The sequence below is a fragment of the Acipenser ruthenus genome, chromosome 28 (genome assembly GCF_902713425.1).
Source record: "Acipenser ruthenus chromosome 28, fAciRut3.2 maternal haplotype, whole genome shotgun sequence".
NCBI classification, from domain to species: domain Eukaryota; kingdom Metazoa; phylum Chordata; class Actinopteri; order Acipenseriformes; family Acipenseridae; genus Acipenser; species Acipenser ruthenus.
The window spans coordinates 14,955,854-14,970,331 of NC_081216.1; the positions used below are offsets into that span (position 1 = coordinate 14,955,854).

The following is a 14,478-nucleotide window of genomic DNA, read 5'->3' on the forward strand; positions in this document are numbered from 1 at the left end:
GACGGAGTAGTTGCGCTCCCGAGGGAGCATTTTTTTACTTATGTACAAAACAGGGTGTTCTACTCCGCCTACCATTTGAGACAGGACTGCACCCAAACCGACATCCGAAGCATCGGTGTGGAGGATGAATCTCTTAGTGAAGTCTGGAGTGATGAGAGCAGGGGCCTGGCAAAGTCTCTGCTTAACAGTATTAAACGCCCCCTGACATTCTTCTGACCATTTAATTAAATTTGGTGCGCTCTTTTTGGTGAGGTCAACTAAGGGATTAACCACTGTGGCATACTCGGGGATAAAGCGGCGGTAATAACCGGCTAACCCCAGTAGCGACCGCACTTGAGCCTTGGTTTTGGGGATTGCCGCGTCTACCAAGGCCTGGACCTTGGAGACAACGGGTTTCACCCTGCCATTCCCCATTACAAATCCCAAATATTGTGTTTCTCTTTTGGCAAACGCACATTTTCGCAAGTTAGCTGTCAGCCGGGCTGCCCTTAGAGACTGAAGGACGGCTGTGATCCTAGCCAAATGCTCTCGCCAGGTGGAGCTGTAAATGACCACATCATCAATATACGCTGCCGCATATTCACGATGTGGGTGTAAAACCTGGTCCATCAGTCTCTGAAAGGCAGCAGGCGCACCATGTAACCCAAACGGCATGGTTGTAAAATGAAACAGCCCCTCTGGTGTCGAAAATGCGGTTTTCTCTCTAGACCTACGAGTTAACGGGATCTGCCAATATCCTTTCGTCAGATCCAGAGTGGAGATGAACCTCGCCGTCCCCAGTCTATCTAGGAGTTCGTCGACCCGAGGCATGGGATATGCATCAAACTTGGCAATAGCGTTTACCTTGCGGAAATCAACGCAGAAGCGGTTGGTGCCGTCCTTTTTGGCCACTATCACAATTGGACTGCACCACTTGCTCCTGGAAGGCTCAATCACCCCAAGTTCGAGCATGTCCCATACCTCTTTGCGAACGCCACTCCGTCGACTTTCCGGGACCCGGTAAGGTCTCTCTCGCACTGTGACACCTGGGGGAGAGATAATGTCATATTCAGCGAGGTTAGTTCTACCGGGCGTGTTAGAAAAAACATCGCTAAATTCCTCAATTAACCTGCGTAGTTCACGTTGCTGATCAGGAAGTAACTGTTCCCCCATCGAAATGTTCTTTGTGCTAGAGGGTTCTAGCTCGGGCCCTAAATCATCCTCTATATTGCCTGGGGCTATAAATAACACCTCTCTTGCCTGCCAGGGCTTTAATAAATTTATGTGATAAATTTATTTTTTGTTACGGCGATCGGGCTGTTTAATTTCATAATTCACCTTTCCTATAGCCCGAATCACCTCATATGGCCCTTGCCATTTAGCACATAGTTTGGATTCCGCTGAGGGAAGTAGCAGCATTACCTTGTCTCCCGGTCGAAAAGTTCGGATTAATGCATTTTGATTGTAATGCTGCTGTTGTCGATGCTGAGCCGATCTAAGATTGTCTTGGGCCAAACGACCGACCAAATCTAGGCGATCTCTCAGTACGAGCACATGCTGCACTACATTTTTGGACGAGCCTTTGTGCTCCTCCCACCCCTCTCTCAACAGATCGAGGATGCCGCGAGGCTGTCGGCCGTACAAGAGCTCGAAGGGGGAGAACCCTGTCGAACTCTGCGGCACCTCTCTCACTGCAAAAAGGAGGTAGGGAAGGAGCGATGCCCAATGTTTTTGCTCCTGATTCACAAATCGTCTCAGCATCGCCTTTAGAGTCTGATTAAAACGTTCCACCAAACCGTCCGTCTGTGGATGGTAAACCGACGTTCTGATGGGACGTATTTTTAGTAATTTATATACCTGCTGTAGCGTATTTGACAAGAAATTAGTTCCATGATCAGTCAATATCTCGTTGGGGATCCCTACTCTTGCCATAATCTGCACTAGTTCTTTGGCTATCGCAGCAGCACTAGTGGACCTCAATGGAACTGCCTCTGGGTATCGCGTTGCGTAATCTACCACCACTAATATATGCGTATACCCGGAGTCAGAAGGTAGCAAAGGGCCGACTATGTCCACTGCGATGCGTTCAAAGGGGGTGGAAATAATCGGCAGTGGGACCAAAGGGGCGGGGCGCACTCGACCCGGCGCTACTCTCTGGCAGTCTGGGCATGTGGCTACATATTTCGACACTTCTTTATAAACACCTGGCCAAAAGAATCGAGCCAATATCCGTTCCCTTGTCTTGTCAACTCCGAGGTGCCCCGCAAAAGGGATATCATGCGCCAGCCTCATGACCTCCAGCCGACAAGACGGGGGAACCAATAATTGTGTTACAGGATGTCCTGTGCCCGCGGCCAGGTTTACCCTATATAGTAATTGCCCCTTGATAATGAAGTGTGGAAATACTAGTGCCCCAGCGCCTTCAACATCCTTACCTTCAATGGACCGGACCTGTCCCCGAATGTGCACCAGTGATGGGTCATTGTCCTGCTCCCACACTAGGTTCACATTCGAGTGCCACATGTCCGGTATATTGAGCGGGGCAGGAGTAACATCTGCCCTTGATGGCCCAGTAACCTCGCCCTCTCGGTCACACTGCGTTCCGACCCCCTTTGACTGACGTTTTTCACCGTTATAACAGGCTCCCACCAGCCCCCAGCCTTGTCTCATTAACGCTCCCTCCCATTTCCGCAGCCTTCTCTCTTTGTTTGTTTTTTTCGGCCGGAACAGGGAAGAGAACATTTCCGCTTGAAAGGGAAAAACATTACCAATTATTTCCCCTTCTACTTTTTCTGCCACATTTGCGTGTATGGCCGGGACTGCCCTTAATTTCAATAAATCTTTATAGTTGGGCCAGTCCCGACCCAGAATAATGGGATGTGGTAACCTTTCCGCTACCCCAACTACCAGGGAACGTTTCATCGGACCGACCGATAAATATGCTTTTACTGTGGGGTATGTTGCCGTGTCTCCATGGATACAGGAGATCGCCACCTGACCTTGTGGCTGCCACACCATACCGCCCAAGAGAGATGCTCTAATTAAGGTCTGACCACACCCTGTGTCCACTAATGCATGGGTCTTCACATTTCCAAAAATCACCTTAACAATACAAGGCCCCTCCCGACCATTTTTCCCTCGCTTACCCGCTTCAGATGCCAGATTACAGACGGCCACGTCACACTCCATCGCAGATGGGCATGACCTAGCCTGATGTCCCGGCTGGCGGCACCTAAAACAGGTAGGGGGAAAGGAGGGCACAGTATTAAATGGTCTGTCCCGCTGCTGGTATGGCAACGGGGCAGGGGCAGCACCTCTACCCCCGCTGGGGGCCAACCTTGGTCTCCATGAAGAGGAGGCAAGGTCGCCCATTGGGGTTGGTGCTCTCGAAGGGCGTTGACCCGGTCCTGGTGGTGGGGCTGATGGAGCAGAGAGAGGAGGTGGGGCTCGGCTGCTCCGTTGAGGTAGCGGGGTGAGTAGCCCGGTCTGGGCGGATACCAGGGAGTCCTCGAAGTCCTCAGCGAGTTTGACTGCCTGTTCCAGGGTGTCGGGGTTGTGGCGCCGTATCCATCCTTGGGTCTCGGCGCCGACCACATGACAAAACTGCTCGATAACGATGGCCTCCCCCATCTGGGCAGTTGTTTTTAGCGCCGGGGTGAGCCAGTGTATCATGTGGTCACAGAGCTTCTGCGCGACCACCCTGGGGCGTACGTTCGGGGACCTCCTGTACTCCCTGTACCTCACTCTGTGCGTTTCCTCCGTAATATTCAGACGGCGGAGAATAGCCAGCTTTACCAGGTCATATTGAGCGGCGTCGTCATCCCCCATTGCCTGGTATGCTGCCTGCGCTTCCCCAATCAGGCAGGGTCCCAGCTGGCTTGCCCAGAACTGTCGGGGCCATGACGCGGTGGTAGCCAGCCGCTCAAATGCCACCAGGTATGCCTCTGGATCATCATCCGCCGTCATTTTATGCGTCCTGGCTTTGGGCGCTATGAAGCCGCGTTCCGCTGATGCTGTGGGAGGTATTGCCAGCCCGACCCTCTCGATCAACGCGGTGTACCTCTCCTCTCTCTGTCTTTCCTCCCCCTCCCGTCTGCTGTCCAGCTGCTCCAGCAGCGCCGACAGTGTTGCGTAGTCCATCTCCTACTTCTGACGACCACGTGTGGCAAAGTGGTAATGACGTGCAGGTGAGTGCAGTGCAGAATAATCACACGGACAGACGTTGGTACAGGTGCAAGGGTGTTTATTTAATTTAATAAATGTCCAGAGCCTCAAGGCAAAACCTGTAAATAATAATAGTGCTGGAAGTGATACAGCGGCGTGTATCACTTCTAATTGTAATCCTACGGGTTTGACCCGCAACCCCAAAGTCCCGTTCCGACACCCACACTAAACACGTACACAAAGACAGTGCGTGATACAAGTGTTAAAAGGTGCAAACACAGAGACAGTTCCGAAAGTGAAACAGGTGAGTGGTGAAGTCCGGGTTTTCGCTGGCCTGCGGCTGCAGCTCCGGATCGTGCTCAGTAATCTTAGTGAGACAATAACACACAAGACACACAGTGTTAGGACACAGACACAAAACACTCACGGTCGCGTTCACGTTTCGGGCTCCTTCTCGGTTATATGTTTTAACCATATGCAAAGGAACAGATCACTCAAGCCATGCCCCCTATTTATACCCTCGCCCATGACCCCGAGGTTAACGAGCGCATCCGCTCCTCCAGTCCTCGGATGCCACGCCGCTTACCGTCTGGGTCACTGAGCTCGGGTGCCATGGCTCCGCCCCCTTCCGAACTGACCGACTTCCATCTACCCTACGGAATAAATTGTCGTGCCATTTCATTAAGGGTACTCTGTTCCTCGTATACCGTGCTCTCACAGGTCGAGAGGGAGATCTAACACTAAGACTCATTCGATCTCTGTCACAAGGAGTTATAACAGTAACCGATTAGATTTCACAGTAAGGGCATGCAGAAGTAATGATTAACTTCTCAGGGACTTTTGGAAAAATATTCCAGAAGCTGCCAATGTCCTTCCTCTTTAATATGCAGTTAAAGTGATTGCAGCTCACTAAATAGTTACATTTTCTCCTGGATGCACATCCATTCATTATATAGGTTTTGTAAAATGGGTATTATAAAAACTCTATCCTGATTGGTTAGAACAGGTCACCATGGGTCGGCATGTTTGAAAAAGGGACAAATCACTTGTAGATATCCATACGCCACTAAAAATGCAGACATTTTGGAATTTATCGCAATAAACATGACTGACAAGATTTATGTAAATGTTGACCTTTTGGGAAACTGAAGTGTACATGAGATATTGAATGAGTCTGAATCGGACACAAATGATTAAAGTAGTGAAAAAAAGCTAACGTAAGTGTTCAAATAAATTAAAAACGTTATCTACTCCTCCCTGAACTACAGAATTTCCCTATGCCATTCTGAAAATTTATAGTTTTAAGAGACTTTGGTGGTTAAATGGATATTTTGTTTCCGCTTCCCCCCGGTATGTCCGTTCTTCACCTCTGGTCGGTTCCGTCTTCTGCCCGCATGCTGGTGCTGGTGCTGGTCCCACCCCCTGTGCAGCTGTGTGTGATCTGATGCAGAATATTTAGGAATGCATCGGGACAATTCCTACATAAATACTGTGAGGAACAGTATCTGATTGGTATGGATTTTTAGAGAGATGCCACAGGTAGCCAAGGAAATTTGACTTGATAACTTAGGGTTTTCAAAACAGTTCAAAACATTTTCAAATCTATAAAACCCAATATTTATACACCAAAAATCCTTGAAATGACAAGGGGAACTACTAGATTATCTAAATGTGGCATCAAACATGAGAAAATACTAATTTAACAAAGCTGTTTGTTGAGATTTAACAAAAGGGTTCTTCGAGTTGTAGCGTACTATATACTTACCATCAAAACCCTGTAATAAACACAAAACTAATGCTGACTGTACTGCATTACAAATAAGATGTTAGCCCAGTCAATATTGTGGCATGGTTAAGATATAAGTAATAATTAATAATATTTGGTAAACAAAGTAGTGGATTTGACATATCTTTTTGCTCAGTGAAAAAGTAACTGACATATGCCCCGCCATAAAGTGTCAGCAGTTTAAAAAAGGAGCTCACTGTAGGTGAGATGAGGTTCAAAGCTCTATACCCGTGAATGCAGACCTGGCTCTTTTGTTTAGTGGTAAAGAAGCTTGTTTGCTGTGTACATTGTCGCCGGTTCATGCCCAGCCTCCGCCCTGTAACAGTTAACACACCTTTACAGCTGAACAAGTATCAAAATGTGATTTTTAATTCAAATCAAACAACCATATTGTGACTAACCAGTAGCTCAATTCAAGTTCACGAAAAAAGGTTTCTGGGCGCTTATAGAGAAAATATTTTATAAACTGCGAAAATGTAACAAAAAAGACCAAAATAGACCAAGCACTTATATGATGAACAGTCCCTGAGCGCCTGTCACAGTTGTATGTTGTCTTGCAGCAGGTCCTGTGAGCTGTCACATCGGAAACACCCCTGGATTGAGAGGTGCATGCTGAAGTGATCTTTCTGATCTAACCAGACAAGAGGCCACAGTAAAGAGGTGAGTGCTGGGCTGCTAAACTGGCTGCCATTATGATCCTCTCATTCAATACATCTTAAAATACCTTCTATTAAATGCATCTTTGAGACGAAAAACATATTTGTACAAATTTAGCATAGACTGTGTTAAATCTGGATAGCTATTTTTATCTATACAGAGACTGCTGCTGGTACTACTCCTAGAGAAGGATACATATATATATATGCATATAACACAACTTGGGGCATTGTTCCAAGCATTTGAAATATACTTTTGGTTGTACTGTTGTTTACTAAAGTTGCATGAATCTGGAATAATTTACTAACCAACATTAAATATGTAGATGCTTTTCAACATTCAACAGTATTACTTAGACCCTTCAAGTGAAAAGCAAGGATTTCAAATGAATTTCTTGCTGGTGTGATTAGATCATTGCATTGTCCATTTTTTTTTTTTATCAATAAACACTTAAGATTAACCAGCAGTAACTAATTGAACCTGTTTTCTTCCAAGAAAACAGAACGGGACTCAGCATACAGGAGGCATCATTTAGAATTGAGCTTTCAAGGAAAGGTCTCAGAGTTCAAAGAAGAAAGCCCTTGATAAACAAGTCAGCTTTGTGCACTGTCAGATCCTGTCCCTTGCTGTCGAAGCAGGCCGTTAGCTGCTGTCCTGGGCTTTCACGTAAAGAGATTGAGGAGGTGAAAGGGTCCCTTTCCATTTGGCCCTCCGTGAAGCAGTTTTGAAAGCAGATCCTTCACTCAGGATTCTCATCGAAAAATGCACATATATTTATTTTCTGTGTTTGTGAAGCAATTGTACATTATACGTGATAATAATATCATTGAAACAAATGTCCGAAGCTACAAACATATTATGTTAACTGCTGTGTCACTAACTGAAAATCAGACGAAAAGATCAGCATAATAAAGGACTTTGGTTGTTCAGAAAGGTAGGCAAAGTCTTACTTATTACATCTTTAAGGTGCTGTTTTCAAAGCTGTACTATGTAATACCATTTATTTGTCTTCGGTTTCATAGCAGATTTGTTAAACTTCTTAGGAGACCCAAAGCTTGTGTCAGTTCTGTCTCAGAATGGTGGCATTGCAGATAACTCAATCAATATACATAAAACACCTATAATCATCAATAATTTAGACATCTACAAGCTATTACCAAGAATAATACAGTAGGAAGTATATTTCATCTGAGAAGATTCAGCCTTGGAAACAATAATGAAAATAGATTATACCAACGGATACTGTTGGAACTCTGCATGGAGAATATATTATTTTGTGCAGTGGTTAAGACACTCACTTAGGAGCTTCTCTCTGTAATGCACACAGCATTACCTAGAGCTACACTTTACCCGAGGCTGATCCTGAGTATAATGACAGTTTCAGAGATAACTATAGGTCCAGGAAAACCTCTTTAAAAATAACAAACACGTCATTGTGACATATCAGCATTGTGAAGAGATGCTTTTAATTTAGTACCTGAAAAAACTATATAATCTGAAACAAACAGGTTTCCTTATTGGCGCTGTCTGCAGCACCTAGGGGTAGAACGACTACTAATTTCTGTTAAATAGTAAAAAATTGTCAAATAAGTAGCCTAGTCGCCACTTAAATATAAAAAATGATTTGATGTTCTCTATTTGTGAACGTACTGTTCCATAACACTTTCCTATTTGTGTGCTATATTTTAAAACTATTAATGCTCTAAAATATCATTTATATGTTTATGGAACTGTCCGTGTGAAACTGCGCGCTTCACAGTTATGCGACATGTGATTAGTTGACTACCAGTTTCTGAGGTGTACTGTCAGTTTTCTGTTCGAATAGTCAGCTGTCCAGAGCTGTCTCTGTTGGGAGAAGGTAGATTTCATAGCAGATCTTTCCTGTCTGGCAAGGAACCTCCTCTGAAGTATACCGTTGTCAAACTCCAACGGCCAGTACACGACATCTGCAATGCAGTGTGCCAACCACGGCACTTAGTGATTAAAAAGGTTACTAGGATCCCTAACCCAATACTAATTTGAGCTGACAGAATACTGGAAGCCAGACATACAATTCTTATTGTAATTTTGAACGGATTCATCTTCCCACAGGTTTGAAATTTGTACCTAGGTTTGGAACAGCCCCCCCCCCCCCCCCCCCAAAGTCCAAATAAAACCACCGATTGTAACTAGGAGTTAAAGTATCAAGGAAACAAAACCCAGGGGTACTCCCTCTTTTAACCGGGAGTAATAGTGACAAAATAAAAGAAGAAAACAAACAACATTTCAGTGCATTCCAAAAAAACGTGAAAGAAAGCATAGAAATAAATACAAATGTAACAATACCACTTTAATAAAAGATCAAACCCACACCATTAAACGTGATTAATATAACTAATACAATAAAAAATTATAATAGGGTGCCTGATGTGTACTGGATTAGTCACCCTGTGTGACACGGACAATGCGCCCCATTATTTTATTTTTATTACAGCACATTTAAATAAATTGTTTATTAAATTTGAGAGATAAGAATATGCATTTTTATGTGAAATCTGAATAATTGTCACCGCTACAGGTTGTATGGTAATTTTATATTTTCAATTAGGGGACAGATTTTTTTTTGAAAGCACGTTGTTGTAAATTGTACAACTCCAATTTTCATATGAACTTCCCTTAACCAATAATAGAATCATAAATAAATAAATACTGATAGAAACACACTTCTGAGACTTGAATTAGTATTTGGTAAAGAGCTTAAAAGAGCTGGCCCATAAAATAAACAAAGACAACAAAAACAAGTTCTTTCCAGTCGGCCACAACCTTTGACCCTAAGGTAATCAGTATTTATTTTTTAAATTGTCTTTCCGATTGTAGGGTTGTTTCTGAGCTCCGTAAAACAGATGCCAGAAAGGAGACAGCAATGGAAAAATTTACTTCAGAAGCAGAACCTGTAATTTCAGTTTCCCCTCACCATAAATTGCAATGGCTTTCTAAACAATGCATCATGAGAACAACAAACGCACAGCTGATGACCTCATTAGTAGTCAGGAAGTGCTCATTATTTGTCAGTTTCACCTGTGAGTTCCCAGGTCTAGATACCTTACGTGTGTCTTCAGATAAGAATCACAGAAGTTTTAAGAAAATAGACATGGACGGACAGACAGACAGAGAGACTTTGTCATTTAGACAGGCAGAAGCAAGGAATTTGTCAGTGTACGATTTCAGATTCCATTTAAGCTTGCTAAGCTACCTGAAAGGGGAGGGGAGGAGCAGTGTTAGCTCCGCAGGGCGGGGCTGAGTCAGAGAGTCTGTGAGAGATCACACTGCATTCATGTTTAGTCAGGCTGCTGTCAGCCAGCGTGAAACAACCCACGACTTAAAACACTCCTGTCAAAACTGCTGTCAGAGCATAACAGCAGGAAGCTGCTTCCTTTGTATACTGTGGCTCACTTTCTTTGGCAGCTGACCATATTTGAGTTTTGACTGGCTAATTTATTTGTATTTATTTATTATTCATTTTTTTCGTGGGACAAGGACGATTTGGGAGCAAAAGAACAACTTTGGAATTTCCGAACAGGCAAGTGAGTTTCTATTCCAGACCTTCTCGAATTCACCTGATCACATATCCGTAAACCCATGTCTGTAACAAGAGAGAGTGCTTCTATGCTTTCCTGCTTTGGCTGTTTGGTTTTAGTGTTTGTGTTGCTTTAAATCAACCTGCTAGCCGCTAGGGAAGAGTTTCAGGGCTTTAAACTGTGGCACTCAGAAGTATACTGTTCAGTAACTGGCACCAGAATGATTCAGTAGTTACTTATTAGTTCATTTATCACAGCATTTCCTTTTATACCAGTCAAGGCATACTATCTAACTGTCTGAATATTTTTTGTTGTAATATGTTTTTTTTTGGTTTCTCCAAAGTGTAAATTGAATTTGTCTTCAGCTTTGGACTTGTGTTTACACAATATGAAAATATGGATAACTCAGGGTGGCTGTCTTAATCATTTTTGGTGCTACTGTACATTATGTAATCATATACAGTTTAAAATCAGTAGCAATACGGTCAAAGTAATATGCTTAGGAAGTTTAGTTCTTGTCTGAAGCTGTCATGAAGGCAGAAGTGACTCAAGGCTTGTGGTGATCTGAAGGGTTTTGCTAAATTTACAGGAAAAAAAAAAAACAGGTACATGTATAAACACATATTGAACATGCTGTATTCTATTACCAAATCTGAATGTCTGCATGAGTAACACTTGAGTTTACACTGTGTTCAAGGTTGAAACCGTAGTTTGTACTTTTGGAATTTGTAATCATGATAATAAATGTTTTTGCAATTTTCACATGCTTTCGCCAACCAAAGAAAGCATTGTATGTAAACCATGTGTAAAGTGTCTACTATTGTCACTAGACAGAAGTTCACCTGTGAAAGTAGGACATTTAATGTTATTATACATTACTACCTCTTATGAACTCTTGTTAATCTTGTATCGAAGTACAGAATACTATTACAGTATTTCACCCATAACTGTAAAACCAATAATAGGGGTACATTTAAAACTACAAAAATACACTAAAAGCCTTAGTTGAAACATTTGTCATTTAAGTTTACAAAGTTTATTTTAGTTTTTCTTAATATTACAGAAGAATACTACATACATAAGCACAAGCAGTACGTAACACAAAGAGATTCTCTAAAATGTGTATAACGGTGCGTGTTAAATTCTGAAATGTACCCGTTAAGTTAAAGAAACTTCTGAGCCAAACGTTTTCAGCTGATTAGCACTAATCTTGAACTACTTTACCTGATATAACAGTAATGCTAATTGTGGGCTGTGAAACTTGACCATTTTTTTTTTGACAATACATCAAAATGCTGTTAACCAGTCTGTTGTGTTGCGTTGAGTTATATTTGTTTTACTTGAACAGTGGTTTCCCATTTTCAGTGCAGTTATCTTTCTCCTCTATAATGAGCCGCAGTTTTGCAAGCGCTTGCATACACATGTTTTTGAAAAAAATGTCTCTTGTTTGATTACTTGTGAAACAGTTATTCTGTAATTATGGTGATCAGCTTGAACAGCTTCCAGGGTACAGTGAGGGCTTGTGATTCCATCCACAGTCCAGTTCTCACTTTTGTAAGAAGGAAGTATTGCTGCTTTTAAAATATAGCTACACAAAGAGTTCATGTTTGTTCTCTCCATATAAAGGCATTTCCCTCCCCTTTAACATCAAACAGATTAAGTGCCGATGTTGAGGGATTTACTCTCCTTTCCCTTCACCTAGCTTATCTTTTTAATTATTTGGAGGCTTGTGCTGTGGGTTTCCAGTCTTGTTTTCCAGTGTTTTTTGGCAGACCAGTGTGTTTTAGAGGTTTTGTAGTAACCCTCATAGGAAACACATTCCCTGAAATGCCACTAACAGTAATTGTAAGCAAGACTCCAAAGCTAGATACAAGTTAGTGGCTTATATAGGGTTATTTTGAGATTGTGTGGTGCATTTTGATCAAATAAGCAAACAGGATATAAAGATGTTTTAAGCATAGCTTCAAATTCAGCAGATAAAGCCCAAAATGTTATTGAAACCGTTCATGCTAACTTTACAATGTTGCCAATACAATACCATAAATTCCACCTGCAAGTTCCATATCTCAGGGAAACATGTTAACAAAATATATGGTGCCTTTTTAATGTAGCTGGATTGAGGAAAAGCCTTTCAGATGTATTTCAGTGTCTTGCTTGCCTCCTCGAAACTGGCATGGCCACCACGGCAATCCCTCAAGATATTTCTTCAAGGGTGTATGGTTGTTTTTCCTGTTTGTTATGGCCTACCTGTCACTAAGGAAAGTTTTCTCTAGGTGCAGTGTAGCGAGACACTCCTACGTTTTAAGCTCTGGACCTTTACAGGATGTTTACTCAGACTGTATCACAGACTAATATGCTTAACATAGTGTTAGTTTAAATAACCTGCTTTAATACAACACACTAATAAGAACAAAGAAAATCACACCTGTCTGTGGTTTTGTATTGGAAAATCTGTCACCTTTCTCTTGCTTTTTTAAAATTCAAAATCACTTTGGCTGATTCTTGACCCCAAGTGAAAGTTTACAGACAGTTACATTTTCAGTATAGAGCCTTATTCACAAAACTTGAACGACTGTTATCATTTTTTTTTTTTGTAATGTGTGTTTTTTTTTTTAATTTAAGTTAATACATCGTGTTGTATGGTCTGTCTTACAGGTCTCCAAATCTGAGCGAAATTGCTTCTCTTATGACAAGAGATGGCCTGACGTGACGTACTGACACTTGATAAATCACAAAAACACAATTGTGCTCAAGAACTACTACTGAACATAACAAAGAGTTGTTGTTTTATACACAGGACATTCTGTGCACAAGATGACATTAGTACACAAGATAAGATGTTCTGGGATTTTGACCAATCCTTACCAGTGATTGATTTCTCCTATTTGAGTTATTATAGCGTTAATAAACATTATCTTTGGTTAAACAGCTCTTTGAGAACTGAGTATTACTTTTGTGCCATGCTTTACAATCACATGTATAATCCCTTAATGGTTTGCAAATGCTTTATATAAAGTGTTCATGTCATAAATACTTATTAATCTTATGTTTTGTAGGCAACATATTTGTAAAGGACACTTGTAGTAAATATTGCTGTTAAAGTTTCAGCAAAGGTGCCTTTTTCAACTGACATTTGTCTTCTTGGCTTACACTGAGGTATTATAGAATTGTGAATTGAGTTCTATATATTACAGTTTCAATTGTGTTTCCTGTAAACTACCTAACTTTACAATATTACCTAAAACATTTGGCCTGTATTAAATAATTATTCTAATAAACAAATAAATACAATTTACACATAATTTGGAGGAACACTGTTCAGAAAGTTAAATGACTAATTAAATTAAACTAATTGGTGTGAATGTAACAGTCTCTCTAGCTACATTTATTTGGCAGGTAATGGCGATAATACAAATATAGACACTGCAGCAAAACATACAGTGGTCACACTACTGCTTTAATTGAACTAAAATATACTGACTATATACTATGGCTATTAAAACTTTGGATCTGTCTATATAATTGGTGCTACTGTATGTCTAAATGATTCTGAAGTCTCCAGCAGTTTCTATCCACTAAATAGTTTCCAATCTTCCTTCTGTTAGTATCAGGGCAGCTGTGTTTCAGACTGTGCCACTAGGACTTCCTCGCTTTAGACACACATTCACTCCAGTCCTATGGTTGAAGAAATTAGAGATGCATGTTGGGGACTTTTGCTTTGATACTCACAATTCCAGGCCAGTGACTGTGAAATCCAGCTCACATCAATTATTGGCGCTTTAAGCACTGTAGTTGTCTAAAATGTGTCAATAGACGTCACAGTTCTGGGAAAAAGTCTGTGATTAACAACTTGTGACCTTTTCTGTTTTTTGAGGTTGAAGGAGGGCATTCCTTCTAAAGTGTGAACTTGCAATGGGTGTTTGTGACAGATGAGAGCAAAGTAAGCGCTTTAAAAACATGCTGTTTTCATAATACATATTAGTTGGATATACCTTGCACATGGATGATTTTAAACTCTATTAAGTATTCTAAAAGTCTAAACATAGAATCTATGTTTGTTTGCAAACTATTTCTGAAGGGCATCACAGTAAATACTGTGGTTTTAAACTTTTTGACATCAGTGCCCTTTTCAGTGTCTAATGAAAAAAACACATTTTTTTGGATTTTGTGAATAAAAAAATAAGTGAATGGAATCGATTCTGCCTTAGTCATGTATTTTTAAACTTCATTTAATTTGTGACTGATCATTCATTTTACAGTATGAGAACTTAAAGAGTAAGTAGCGGGGTTCCGAAAAATATAGTGTTACACATCGCCATGTGTTACTACAACTGT

General features: G+C 41.5%; 1 protein-coding gene across 4 annotated transcripts in view; it reads left to right on the forward strand.

Annotated features, from left to right (window-relative positions):
• LOC117435082 (ras association domain-containing protein 8-like) overlaps positions 1-14,478 on the forward strand; it is a 59,546-nt gene that overhangs the window by 10,963 nt on the left and 34,105 nt on the right. The window contains exon 2 of one of the 4 annotated variants that reach the window (XM_059003103.1): positions 6,490-6,589. The gene's annotated coding sequence lies outside the window, so the exon portion shown is untranslated. Of the gene's footprint in view, positions 1-6,489; positions 6,590-9,897; positions 10,150-14,478 lie in introns of those variants that run through there. The other 3 variants (XM_059003104.1, XM_034058014.3, XM_034058012.3) reach the window with 3 other exon arrangements.